Below are 12,812 nucleotides of genomic sequence, written 5' to 3' on the forward strand. Positions count from 1 at the left end.
GCTTGCAGAGTTGTTTGGGTTTCACAGTAACACAATGGGATGTATAGAGATGTATAGAGATCAGACACAATGTGCATTGTCTGCCATCTGCCTGGGGGTGCAGCCCCGGCCCCTTGTGTCATTAGAGTCACACACGGAGCCACAGGCACACACCCCTGTGTATACACATGTGAAACAGAGCTTGGTGTGTCCTACCCAGGATAAAACATCCCGACACATTTATATGTTTATGTTGGCAGGGGGAATATTGTGAGAACTAGTACAGCAACTTATCAGCCAGTTGTGTGTGTGACACCTACGTGCTCGTGAGTATACACAATTGTATAACCTGTGCTGCAAGGTACTAACTGACTGCATGCAAACACTGGGAACAAACTAAGGGTAAAACTGAAAACATCACACACAAAATGTGACAGACATAGCATTATATGTACGAAGAGAGAGAGAGAGCTGGCCAGAGATACAAATAGATAAACAGACGATAGATGTGGCACTTTTGAAGAGACACAGAAGGGATCAAGTCCATGCCCCACAGAGCTTACAATCTAAGTGGGTGGTTTGCTTATGCATAGATAGCGTTGCCACCTTTGCCGGCAAATATTACTGAAAGCAAGTTGCAGGTAAAACTCATTCCCTGTTTTCATTAAAGGGGGTTAGCACACGTGCCAATAGCAAAACAAAGCAGGCAGCTCAGGGACCGAAAATATGCTTTATAGTCCCTTAACCACATCTGAGCTGGAAAGCTTTGTATAATAGTCACACAGCATCAGGTCTATATTGGGCTTTAATATTATGTACACAGAGGCCCAAACAGCCCCCCACCAGCCCACTAAATAGTCACTGTCTATGGCAGTGATCCCCAACCAGTAGTTCGGGGGTAACATGTTGCTCACCAACCCCTTGGATGTTGTTCCCAGTGGCCACACAAAGTAGGTGCCATTTTTACATTTCTGGCTTGGGGGCAAGTTTTGGAAGCCCAGAGACACAGTTTTACTCCAAGCAGAGCCTCCAGCAGGCCAGCAGTCCCCATGGGGATACCAAATAGCCAATCACAGCTCTTATTTGCCCCCCAAAAAAATATTTTCATGCTTGTATGGCTCCCCAACACTTTTTACATCTGATTATGGCTCACAAGATAAAAAGGTTGAGGATCCCTGTTCTATGGCATCTTACAGCAGCCCCTCTGGCATTTGCCAGAACCCACAGATTTGGGGCTGCCCAGCACACAGATTCTGTACAGATGCTGCTCATTATGAAACTGCTGATGTGTTAATCTCTCATGGAAGAGAATCCACTGCATCTGTCCAACAGCCTCCAGTGACTCAAGCTGGGGAGAAATGTCCAAATTCCTTCCCTCTGCTAGCCTATGTTCTTAATGATTTTCTCTTTGGTCCACTGGGTCCCCCTAGTGTCCATTGCATGCTACTGTATTCCTGTAAATTTGACATATTATTGTTATATGTCTGCTGTACTAAAATACCAAAAATGCGCACTAGAGTGAATACCTGCCCTTGTCCCATGCAGGGCTTTGTTTGGGTGTTGTGTTTACTACATTGTATTCTGACTCATGAGCAATTTTAAAGGGAAAATATAGCAACTTTTTATGGGGGAGCCAGTTGGGGATGTTACTTAGTACAATATGTTGCCAATACGGCAGGATGGTGGCACAAGAATTCCAAGAATAACATTTATATTCCTGTCAATCCTAGCCAATGGGATTGCAACTGGTAGGTATGTATACTGATTTCTCTTCAATGTATTTAAGGGAGAGCATACACCTAAAAACTAGCACATTACATAGGCCATATACTGAAATTCCATTCTACCTATTGTTTTAATTTAAAAAATATATTTTTTTTTTCCTATTTTTTGCCATTATAACACACTATTTTGAAAGTTGGGCTGTTATCCTCCTGAAAGCCCCTTCCTTTATAAACAGGGCCCAAGTTGCCCTAGCAACCAGGCAGTGGTTTAAATGATAAACTGTAATATAAATAGGGGAGGGCCTGAATAGAAAGATGACGAATAAAAAGTAACAATAACAGTGTAGCCTCACAGAGTCTTTTTTTTTTTTTTGGCTTTAGGGGTCAGTGACCCCCATTTGAAAATTGGAAAGAAAAAGAAGGGGAACGCAAATAATGCAGACCAATTGCAAAGCTGCTAAGAATTGACAATTCAAAACAGTAGGCAAAAAGTATGTTCAGCACAAGCCCTATACATTTAGCTAATGTTTTTGTCAGCGGGGGCCTCCGGCACCCACGGGAAGGGTGAAGTCAGGATCAAGGAGGAAGGCCGCTTCCAGCGAGTCCGAGCGAAGTACAGATGCAGGGTAATCCAATAGCGAGGTCAGGTTCAGGCAAAGGTCACTTAAGGCAGGCAGCAAGGTTCAAGGTCAGGAACAGGCAATTAGACAGCAACAGGAAAGCAGATGAGACAAATAGAGACCCAGGAACACAATAGGTATATTGAGCTATACTCGGGCATTGAACCTGGGTCTCTGGCGTCCTTTTAAGTTTGAATTTGGCGCCTAGATGGTACCTTCAAGCGGATGTTCTTGGAAGAAAGCCAGACTCTTTCACCAACCTTGTATGGAGGGGAAGGCTTTCTCCGACGATCAGCGAAGGTCTTGTGTACCAGGGAACTTTTCTCCAAATTAGACTTGGTGGCAGCCCAGATAACAGACATGTGAGCCGCCAGATCATCTGCAGCGGGGACCTCGGAGAGGAGAAAATCTTGAGGGAAGGCCAAAGGATGTTGACCATACACCGACAAGAAAGGAGATCTTCCAGTGGAGGAGTGACTGGCATTGTTGTGAGCGAATTCCGCCCACGGGAGTAAATCCGACCAGTCGTCTTGGCAAAGGGAAACATGGTTTCGCAGGAATTGTTCAAGAGCTTGGTTTACACGCTCTGCTGCCCCATTGGTCTGAGGGTGATAGGCCGAGGAGAACTGAAGAGATACTCCCAGAGACTTGCACAAGGAGCGCCAAAATCTGGAAACAAACTGAGACCCTCTATCGGAGACAATTTCCACAGGGAAACCATGTAAACGAAAGATATGCTGTACGAAGAAATGAGCCAGTTCTACAGCCGAGGGGAGTTTCCTCAAGGGTATGAAGTGTGCCATCTTGCTGAAGCGGTCTATCACTACCCAAATGACAGTGTTACCACAGGAGGGCGGCAACTCCACAATAAAGTCCATACCCAAATGCGTCCATAGGCGAGAGGGTATTGGCAATGGATGCAGAAGACCGCAGGGTCGAGAGGGGCTGGCTTTAGTGGTGGCACATACTGTACAAGCTGCGACAAAGTCTCGGACATCCTTGCGGATGGTCGGCCACCAAACTAGACGTTGAAGAAGCTCAAGAGTCTTTTCCGAACCAGGGTGGCCAGCTTGTTTGGAGCTATGAGTCTGCTGGAGAATGGGAAGGCGTAACTCAGGAGGTACAAATGCCATTCCTATGGGAGTATCCGGAGGAGCGGCAGACTGGCTTAGCAAAATTTGTTCAGCGAATTGGGGCAATACAGAGGCAATGATCCTGGAAGGAGGAATGATAGGCTCTTGCTCTATAGGTAGGCGATCTTCTGGGGAGAAACTTCGAGACAGGGCGTCTGCCTTTCGATTCTTGGTCCCAGGACGATACGTCAGGACAAAATTGAAACGGGAGAAGAAAAGCGACCACCTCACCTGACGGGGATTCTGTCTCTTGAGAGACTGTAGAAATTCTAGGTTCTTATGATCAGTGTAGATCGTGACCGGATGAGATGCTCCCTCTAAGAGGTGTCGCCATTCCTCGAGGGCGAGTTTGACAGCCAGGAGTTCACGATTCCCAATGTCGTAATTCTGCTCGGCGGAGGAAAACTTCTTGGAGAAGTATGCACATGGATGGAGCTTACCATCTGCAGAATGTCTCTGGGAAAGGATAGCACCTGCTCCTACATCAGAGGCGTCGACTTCAATAAAGTAGGGTAGGTGAGGCTCTGGGTGTCGAAGAACAGAGGCCGAAATGAAGGCATCCTTCAGGGACTGGAAGGCTTCAAGGGCCACAGGAGGCCAACAATTGGGTCTCCCTCCTTTGCGGATGAGGGAAAGGATAGGAGAAATGCGGGAAGAAAAGCCTTTAATGAATTGGTGGTAATAGTTCGCAAATCCTATAAACCTCTGGATTGCTTTAGTACTCTGGGGAAGTGGCCACTTCTGGATAGCAGATACCTTGGCAGGATCCATTTCGAAGCCCCTAGACGAGATAATGTAGCCCAGGAAGGAGATCTTTGGTACTTCGAAAATGCATTTCTCCAACTTGGCGAAAAGAGAATTTTCTCTAAGGCGAGAAAGGGCTTCTTTGACTTGGGAGCGATGGGTCTCCAAATCTTGAGAGAAGATAAGGATGTCATCCAGGTACACGACAACAGACTTCCCCAGGAGGTCCCGACTTGCTGGGATTCATACGCCTCCATACGGGACGCCAGCCCGCGAAGGGCTCTTCCGACGTCCGGTACCGCTTCCTCGGGATCCATGGCCCGAGTATAATGTCAGCGGGGGCCTCCGGCACCCACGGGAAGGGTGAAGTCAGGATCAAGGAGGAAGGCCGCTTCCAGCGAGTCCGAGCGAAGTACAGATGCAGGGTAATCCAATAGCGAGGTCAGGTTCAGGCAAAGGTCGCTTAAGGCAGGCAGCAAGGTTCAAGGTCAGGAACAGGCAATTAGACAGCAACAGGAAAGCAGATGAGACAAATAGAGACCCAGGAACACAATAGGTATATTGAGCTATACTCGGGCATTGAACCTGGGTCTTTGGCGTCCTTTTAAGTTTGAATTTGGCGCCATAGCGCGTGACGTCATCGCGCCAGCGTCCTTGCGCCCACGTGGAGTCCTGGGCGCCGCCATCTTGGATCCGCCACGCTGAGAAGGAGGACGCCGCCGCACACCAGGTAGGGAGCGCTTCGTGACAGTTTTATACTTTTCCATTACAGAAAAAACTACACCAATGAACTATACCTATGAACAATGTAGGAACAATATATTGCATAAACAGCTCATATGTAAAACCCTGCTTCATCTACTGTAAATAAACAATGTTCATGAATATATGCTTTTTTAGTAGTATGTGCCATTGGGTAATCCTTAATATAAAACTGCCATTTTGCGAATTAAGGGCCGCCCCCTGGTATCATAGGATTCACAGTGTACACAAACAAGCCAAGGCACACATACAGCCAATGAATGAACAGAGTTCTGCCTTTTGCTCCCACACTACTTCCTGTAACAGTTAGAGCTGCATCACTTCCTGTCAGCTGATCTCTGAGGGAGCACACAGCCTATCACTAAATGGCGGCTCAAGGGCTAAATTGATAAGATTCTCTAATAGGCCACGTAATATAATATAAACTATCTGTTGCTTAAATATTCATTCTGGGGGAATAGTTTCGCTTTAATATAGTAAGTGGTGATTGAGCAATGGAAATATTTGGCTATTTAGCTGTTTGCAGCTTCCTTATCTTATATACTAATATGACTCACACTATGTCCATACAGATATCAGATACCAGGGCATTCCAGGGATTATGCCAGCTGATAATGCCCTTACTGGAGATATTTGACTGGTGAAATGGCCAAAGGCCCCTGGTTATATGATTCCTGAGGTCATGTTTATTAGAGAGTTAATTAGCTATTTCCTGGCACACAGATACCACACAGAGTATCAAACAGTATAGATCTTAATATATAAAAAGAATATTAGCAGGGACATAGGCTTACCTTCCCTATGCAGATACAAAAGGAGAAATCTGTAGCTTAGCTAAACTAACTGCAATCTAGGTGCCATAAAATAAATAGATTAGTATAGTCTACACCCCTCAGTGTAGAAAATGGAGGGTCCCATCTGAGGGAGGGTTGAGAACATAAATGGGGTATGTCCCACCTGTGTAACAGCTTTAGGCTCACTCTTTTGATAAATATTTATTGCCTGGTTCTTGTAAATCTCTTAATTAATTTGGTTGCTTCTCTGTGAACTTTTTTTTCTTGCATTTGACTGCATTATGTGGTTCAGTGTTAATTACAAATAACATGAATAGACGTTGGATGCGGTTTGTGGTTGACACTGTTCGTTTGTATCACTCCTGTGTTATAATGTTTGAGTGGTTGCTATTGAGTGCCATTCTCTCACACATCACCAGAGGGCAGGAATGACCCATACATAACAATACATGGAGAAGTTCCATTTCAGAGGGTAAGAAGGAAAAGTCAGTGAAAGCGGAGGAAAAATCATAGTGCCGGGGCAAAACATAAAGTAAGTGCAAGCCTGGCATTAGAGAAGAGAGGTTCCCTGGAAACAGAAATACTGGGTCCCATATCTGGAGATGGGTGAGTAGCTATATCATGGATGTCCCACATCTGGAGATGGGTGAGTAGCTATATCATGGATGTCCCACATCTGGAGATGGGTGAGTAGCTATATCATGGATGTCCCACATCTGGAGATGGGTGAGTAGCTATATCATGGATGTCCCACATCTGGAGATGGGTGAGTAGCTATATCATGGATGTCCCACATCTGGAGATGGGTGAGTAGCTATATCATGGATGTCCCACATCTGGAGATGGGTGAGTAGCTATATCATGGATGTCCCACCTGCAGTTCTCCACCTATTACTAAACTGCAACTATTAATAGTCCAGACGGTTTTTGACTGGAAGTGGGGTCCTGGGAGTTGCCCAGTTTTTGCATATAGGCATATTACTAGACTGCACAGGGAAATCCTATGGGCCGGCTGTGCTGAATAAGACAGCAATGCTTGCCGGCTCACAATCACCTGTGGTCCCTCCAGATGTGGTGGAACATCTAGCATCCTACCGACAGCTAAAGCCTATCAAGGAAAGCTGAGATTTGTAGTGCAACCACATCTGGAGGGTGTTTTCTTGCCAAATATTCAGTTCTGGACAGGTGCCCATTGTAACATTAGCCTGGGCATAACAAGTCCTTTCCCTCTGCTGGTAATTCAGAGGGCGTCATCCAACCCTAATCAGCTATGTGCTCTCTCACCCACAAACCCCTGCCATTGCTTCCAGTCTGCACCCCGAAGGGACACAGCTTTGTTACAGAGACAAGGAATTTCCCAGCAAAAACCCAAACAACTGAGTATAAGCATCGATGTGGCAATGAAAGGCTTGCCTGGCCATTCCCTGCATACTCCAGGTAGCCAGAGGATTTTATACTGAGCCCAGTTTTGTTCGTGTCTACGAGTCTGTGAACCCAACATTCAGCAGAGCCCTGTCTATGGTTATTGGTTCTGCCTGGGTGTCTTGTGAATTAGAGTTGGGCACCAAGATCCATCTGGCCTCAATGGAAGAGATTTACTCCTACAGGCATAGGGACACAAATCCATTCTCCCACTCATGGTGTCCCTTAATCAGAGCAAATACTCTGTACAAACCAGTTGAAGCCTGAGGGCTACTTACAGCTTTTCTCAGTAGTGTTACTAATACCAGGATTATGCTTAAATGAACAGTTCAGTGTAAAATTGAAACTCGGCAAAATTGATAGATAAAAAATATTAGTAATATAGTAAGTTAGGCAAAAATGTAATCTATAAAGGCTGGAGTGAGCAGATATCTAACATAATAGCCAGAACACTACTTCCTGCTTTTAGCTCTCTTACACTGAACTTCTCCTTTAAGACTATTGCTTAGGGTCCCATCACTGCTAAGTGGTCTGTAGAGATGTCAACCAACCCCCATGTCCTTATTTCATGTTACCATTAAGTGCAAAAAAGAAATTAGGTCACAACAATTCCAGGACTGGATGGATCTCTGGGCCCTATTGGTCAAAACAACGCCTTGTGGACCATAGATTTAAGAGTAGTTGCAGAATTAAAGGGGATAAATGGCTACTTTAAAGTCTGGGGTAAATACTTATATGCTATCTTGGATATTGGATATTCCTGGAACTTTAGAGACTATGACTTGGAATGAGATAAGGGGGGGCATAATCAAATAACGCACTACCAAGAGAAGGCTTGAAACCACCACTACAACTCACAGCTATCTGCTCACCCTAAAGGCCCCCATACACGGGCCGATTCTAGCTGCCGATATGGGTGCTTAGACAGATTCGGCAGCTAATCTGCCCGTGTAGGGGCACTACCGATGGGCCTGCCCGACCGATATCTGGCCTGAAATCGATCGGGCAGGTTAAAAAATCTAGTCGGATCGGGGACTGCATTGGCTCATTGATGCGGTCCCCGAACCGACTTTGCCTATACCTGTCGTTATAATTTGATTGTTTGGCCCCAGGGCCTGGATTCTTCCGATATCGCCCATCTGTAGGTGGGGATATCGGGAGAAGATCCGCTCACTTGGCGACATCGCCAAGCGAGCAGATCTGAAGGTGTATTGCCACCTTTAGCTGACACGGATTGCTGATAACTATACAGGCTTGCCCTTGAAAAGACTAGCCTAACGAGTGCAGCAGAATAGATCAATGTATCGCCATCTACTGGCCGAGGGTGGTATAGCTGTAGATATTTCTCAATGTTCCAATAGCCCTATGGTTGTAGGTGTGAGATTACCATGATTCTCTGAGACATGGTACTGCAGTGTTTTCAGAACCATGTAGTGGCCCCCTGGGGGCCTATAAAATGACTTTGGGGGGGTAGCCAGAAGGCAGTGAGATTTGTGGAGCCTGTTTTGCTTTCCTAGATACTCCAGAAAGATCAACCTGAAATCAGTTTCAGGGGTGGCTCTGTTGCCATGGGGACAGCTTTCAAAGGTGGGGATGCTTGCTGGGGTTAATTTTGCATGGCCCTGCCGCCATGCAAAATTAACCCCAGCAAGCATCCCCACCTTTGAAAGCTGTCCCCATGGCAACAGAGCCACCCCAGCCAATTATTGCTATTTAGGACCGGAGCTGCCGGAGAAAGGAAGGAGTTATCTTCTGTCACCCAACCTCCTTCCACATCCTCCAAACTTTCCCCACCAGCTTTTCTATTACTAAAGGAAGGAATATGTATAAACATATGTATAAAATCATTCTAGGGGACCTGAGCAGAGAGGTTTCCTGCATCAGCAACTGAAACTTTCCATATTTTGTCTGGACCTTGGCCAAAAAGTATTACACAGGGCACTCCTGTTGCACTGTGAGCAACTGTACATTGTTATACAGGAGGGTATATGTCCCCTTGGCCGATACAGCAATGTTTTTATATGTCTGTGATACCATTTTAAACCCAAGTAAATTTTGGAGCTCAGATAGGGCTTGCATGAAAAAGTCCAAAAACCACTGCTATACGGTAACTGTTAACCATAAACCAATTCCATGAACTACAGGCATTTAGTATTTATCATGTTTGCCAGCTGGTTTTGTTCATTATTAACTGGAATATCTCAAATTTGTGCTTGTGGGGCACTTATAGAATAAGAATCTGTTCCAAAGGGCAGCCATATGCTCACAATGAGATAAAGTACACTAAGTCAACAGTCAAGTAAAGTTCGTCATGTCTCAGTAGTTATACTTTTATGTTTATTTTCCTCCGGTGACTGTGTATAATCAAGGAAACAGATCAGTTTCACCCTCATCAGAACCAGCTATGTCTAAACCTGTTTGTATTCAACTATTATACCTTCGTTTCCTTCCGGAAATTGAATATTAAAGCTTTCTTTATTGCCTGAAATCTCCAACTTAAATGTTTAAAGTTAGGAAATGATTGCTTTACCTGTAAAGACTGATCCCAAATATTTTTATATTTGAGTGGTGGCCAAGTTATTTGAAGGTTTGTTAAGGAATTATATTCAAGAGTATGTTCTGGAGTATGGTATTATGAGTAGGTATCAGCATGGATTTATGAAGGACAGATCATGTCAAACAAATATAATTGCTTTTTATGATGAAGTAGGATGTTGGACAGTAGGGGTGCATTTTGTCAATGGTGCATTCTTAGCAGGGTGCCACAGAGTTCTATACTGGGTCCAGCTGATGTAGTAAGCTCGGTGTAGTACCCAGCTATGTTCCTGGCAGTCTCCCTTGCCCCCCACCCCCCAATACCAATGGGTTCCAGTGATGCCGATGCCCCCATAAAGCCTCAGATAAACAGTAATGGGAACCATCATAGTACACACAGAACACACGTGGAGGCAGAATGATTTTTTATTGATGATGAGAGTAACAGTGACAGTAATGAATGTTGCATTGGTCCCAGACATGAGAATGGAGGGTAAAGAGGAGGGAGGGATACAGAGGAGGGGGGGATACAGAGGAGGGGAGGATACAGAGGAGGGGGGGATACAGAGGAGGGGAGGATAGAGAAGGAGGGGGGGATACAGAGGAGGGGGGATACAGAGGAGGGGAGGATACAGAGGAAGGGAGGATATAGAGGAGGGGAGGATACAGAGGAGGGGAGGATACAAAGGAGGGGAGGACAGATACAGAACATTATACAGTATTCACACCCATCCTTCCTGTACAGATATCACAGCATTTACCATATACATAATTATATAGAGAATTACAGCAAACAGAAATGCACTGTCAGTAGAAAATACATTGGACCAGGGGGGTATATTGCTTGGGATGTTCCATTTATCTACAGTCGCTCCAGTTACAACACTAATGAACTGGGGGCTGGTAGGTCAGACTATGGTATGTAAGAGTACTTCGCTCCAGAGGAAATGTTTCAGGGACACGAAAAGTTCATGTCAAGGTTAACTTTGCCTTTAAGCTTGTTTAAAAGACATAAGGGGAATGTGATAAAAGTTGCAAGGGAGGAAGTGCTCTGTACCCAGGACAGCTCCTTGCTGGAGACAACTGGTCTTTGTTTAAAGGAAATGTAAAACCTCAACACATATTAATGTAAAAATTGCTCGTCTGAGCACTTTTGCACTTTTTATTTATTTCAAACTACATTCATTCTAGTTTTCAAGATATTAGGAGTTTGTACACTGCTAATATAATGGATCTAAAGCAACAGCGCCACCTGATGTTTAAGCCTGGAGCTGTCGGCGCAGTAACTGTAACAAAAATAGCGCTGTTGTACAATTAAATAAGATTCAAATGGTGCCAGAAACAAATACAAAATAGCAGGGGATGCCCTTTGTCTGGCTGGAAGGATTTCTGTACTTCTGTACTGTATATTCCCTGTGATTGCCAACGCACGCCGAGAAGCACTTTGGTTCTCCAACTGTGTTTAATATTCTACATACCCCTATACTCTGTATTACAGGCAGTTCTTCCCCCTGATTAGCGTCATTTCTACTCTATCTAATATGGCTACAGAAGTGTATGCTGCATATTTCACAGAAAAAGTCCCTGTCCTGCAGAGCTTACAATCTATTTGTATCCAGAAGAAAAGAACTGTATATTAAGACTCCTCCTATGAGGGGCTGGTAGCTCTGCAATCGGCAAGCTCCTTTTATCATCGATATCCAATCGGCAGCCCCTTCCGCTCTTACTGTGCCACAAATCCCAGCATCCTCCAGAAGCTGCTGTAGTAGCAAAACAGCTTAAAGGAGCAGTAACACCAAAAAATGAATGTGTACAGTAGTACATAATATATTAATTACTTCAATACACTGTAGTTTTTTAATGTTACTGTTCCTTTAAAGGCATAAAGCCTTGTGCTTGGTCAGTAAATGACCCTTATATGCACACAGAACATACACATACAGGGTAATGGAAGCAGGGGTGTGGCCCTCTGGATATTTCTTATCTACAACTCCTAGCAGATATTTCAACAGTTAAAGAGAGGCAGCCCCTGATTTAAAGCGATAACAACACATTTCAATGCAGTGCATACCATATCCACAGAATACATTGTCACTAGGGCCAAGTTGCAACTTTCAGCTGCTAAAATGCTCCACAGACAATATACTGTATTTATAATTAAAACCAAACCCCTCTTAAGTGTTACTTTCCCTTTAAATGACTAAATGGGAGATAAAAGCTACTTGTAGACAAGCTATATGCCCTAACCCTAAGCAAAGCCTAAGGTAGTAGCCGACACATCCAAACAGCTGGAGAAAGGGTTCTGGGGTTAGTGCTTTGCCTAACTACCCACTGAGTGATTTGTAGCAGCTATAAAGCAATGTGTCTGACCTCTCTAAGGGTCCAGCTCCACCATAGCTGCCTTTAATATAGGGCCCACCCACACAAGCAGGTGTCATGTCTCTTTAAGAAAAAAAAATAATAATAATAATAAAAGCACAAGTGTCTTTTGTACAAAATCTACAAGAAATGTAAAAAATAGAAACTATAAAAACATTTTTTCACATAAATTCAATACTTTGTGGTGTGCCATTATATATATTATATATATATATATGTGTGTGTGTGTGTGTTTGTGTATACAAAAACTGTAGAATGAAAATCTGACACTCAGGGAAAATAAATAACGACCGAGATACAAACGCTCCATATAAAAACCTCCATTTCCCACAACGAATAGTGAAAATCACATGCATAGATTTGGGACATAGAGGCACCCACTGATTTAATCAGGTAAAGCTGCTCGGGGTGCTCTTCTGAGCACTTTACATTATTTTATATACATTACAGGGGAACTCCTGCTTTTTGTTGAGCTCCACACAACCCAGAAACCCCTAATATCCCTATCCCTGTAATCTGTTCCTTCAAAAAGTAGGAATAAATACCATTTTTATATGCTGAAATCCAGCTGCAAAACAGTTCTTCTCTTTCTGTATCATTTGAAATCCTGGCAGGGGAGGAGAGACTAAAACTGATGTTACAAATTGTAACAACTTCTCCACAGCTTACAGACAGCATGCAGGAACAACATAACCCATAATGCATTGCACTGTGCCTTAT

The sequence above is a fragment of the Xenopus tropicalis genome, chromosome 5 (assembly GCF_000004195.4).
Source record: "Xenopus tropicalis strain Nigerian chromosome 5, UCB_Xtro_10.0, whole genome shotgun sequence".
NCBI classification, from domain to species: domain Eukaryota; kingdom Metazoa; phylum Chordata; class Amphibia; order Anura; family Pipidae; genus Xenopus; species Xenopus tropicalis.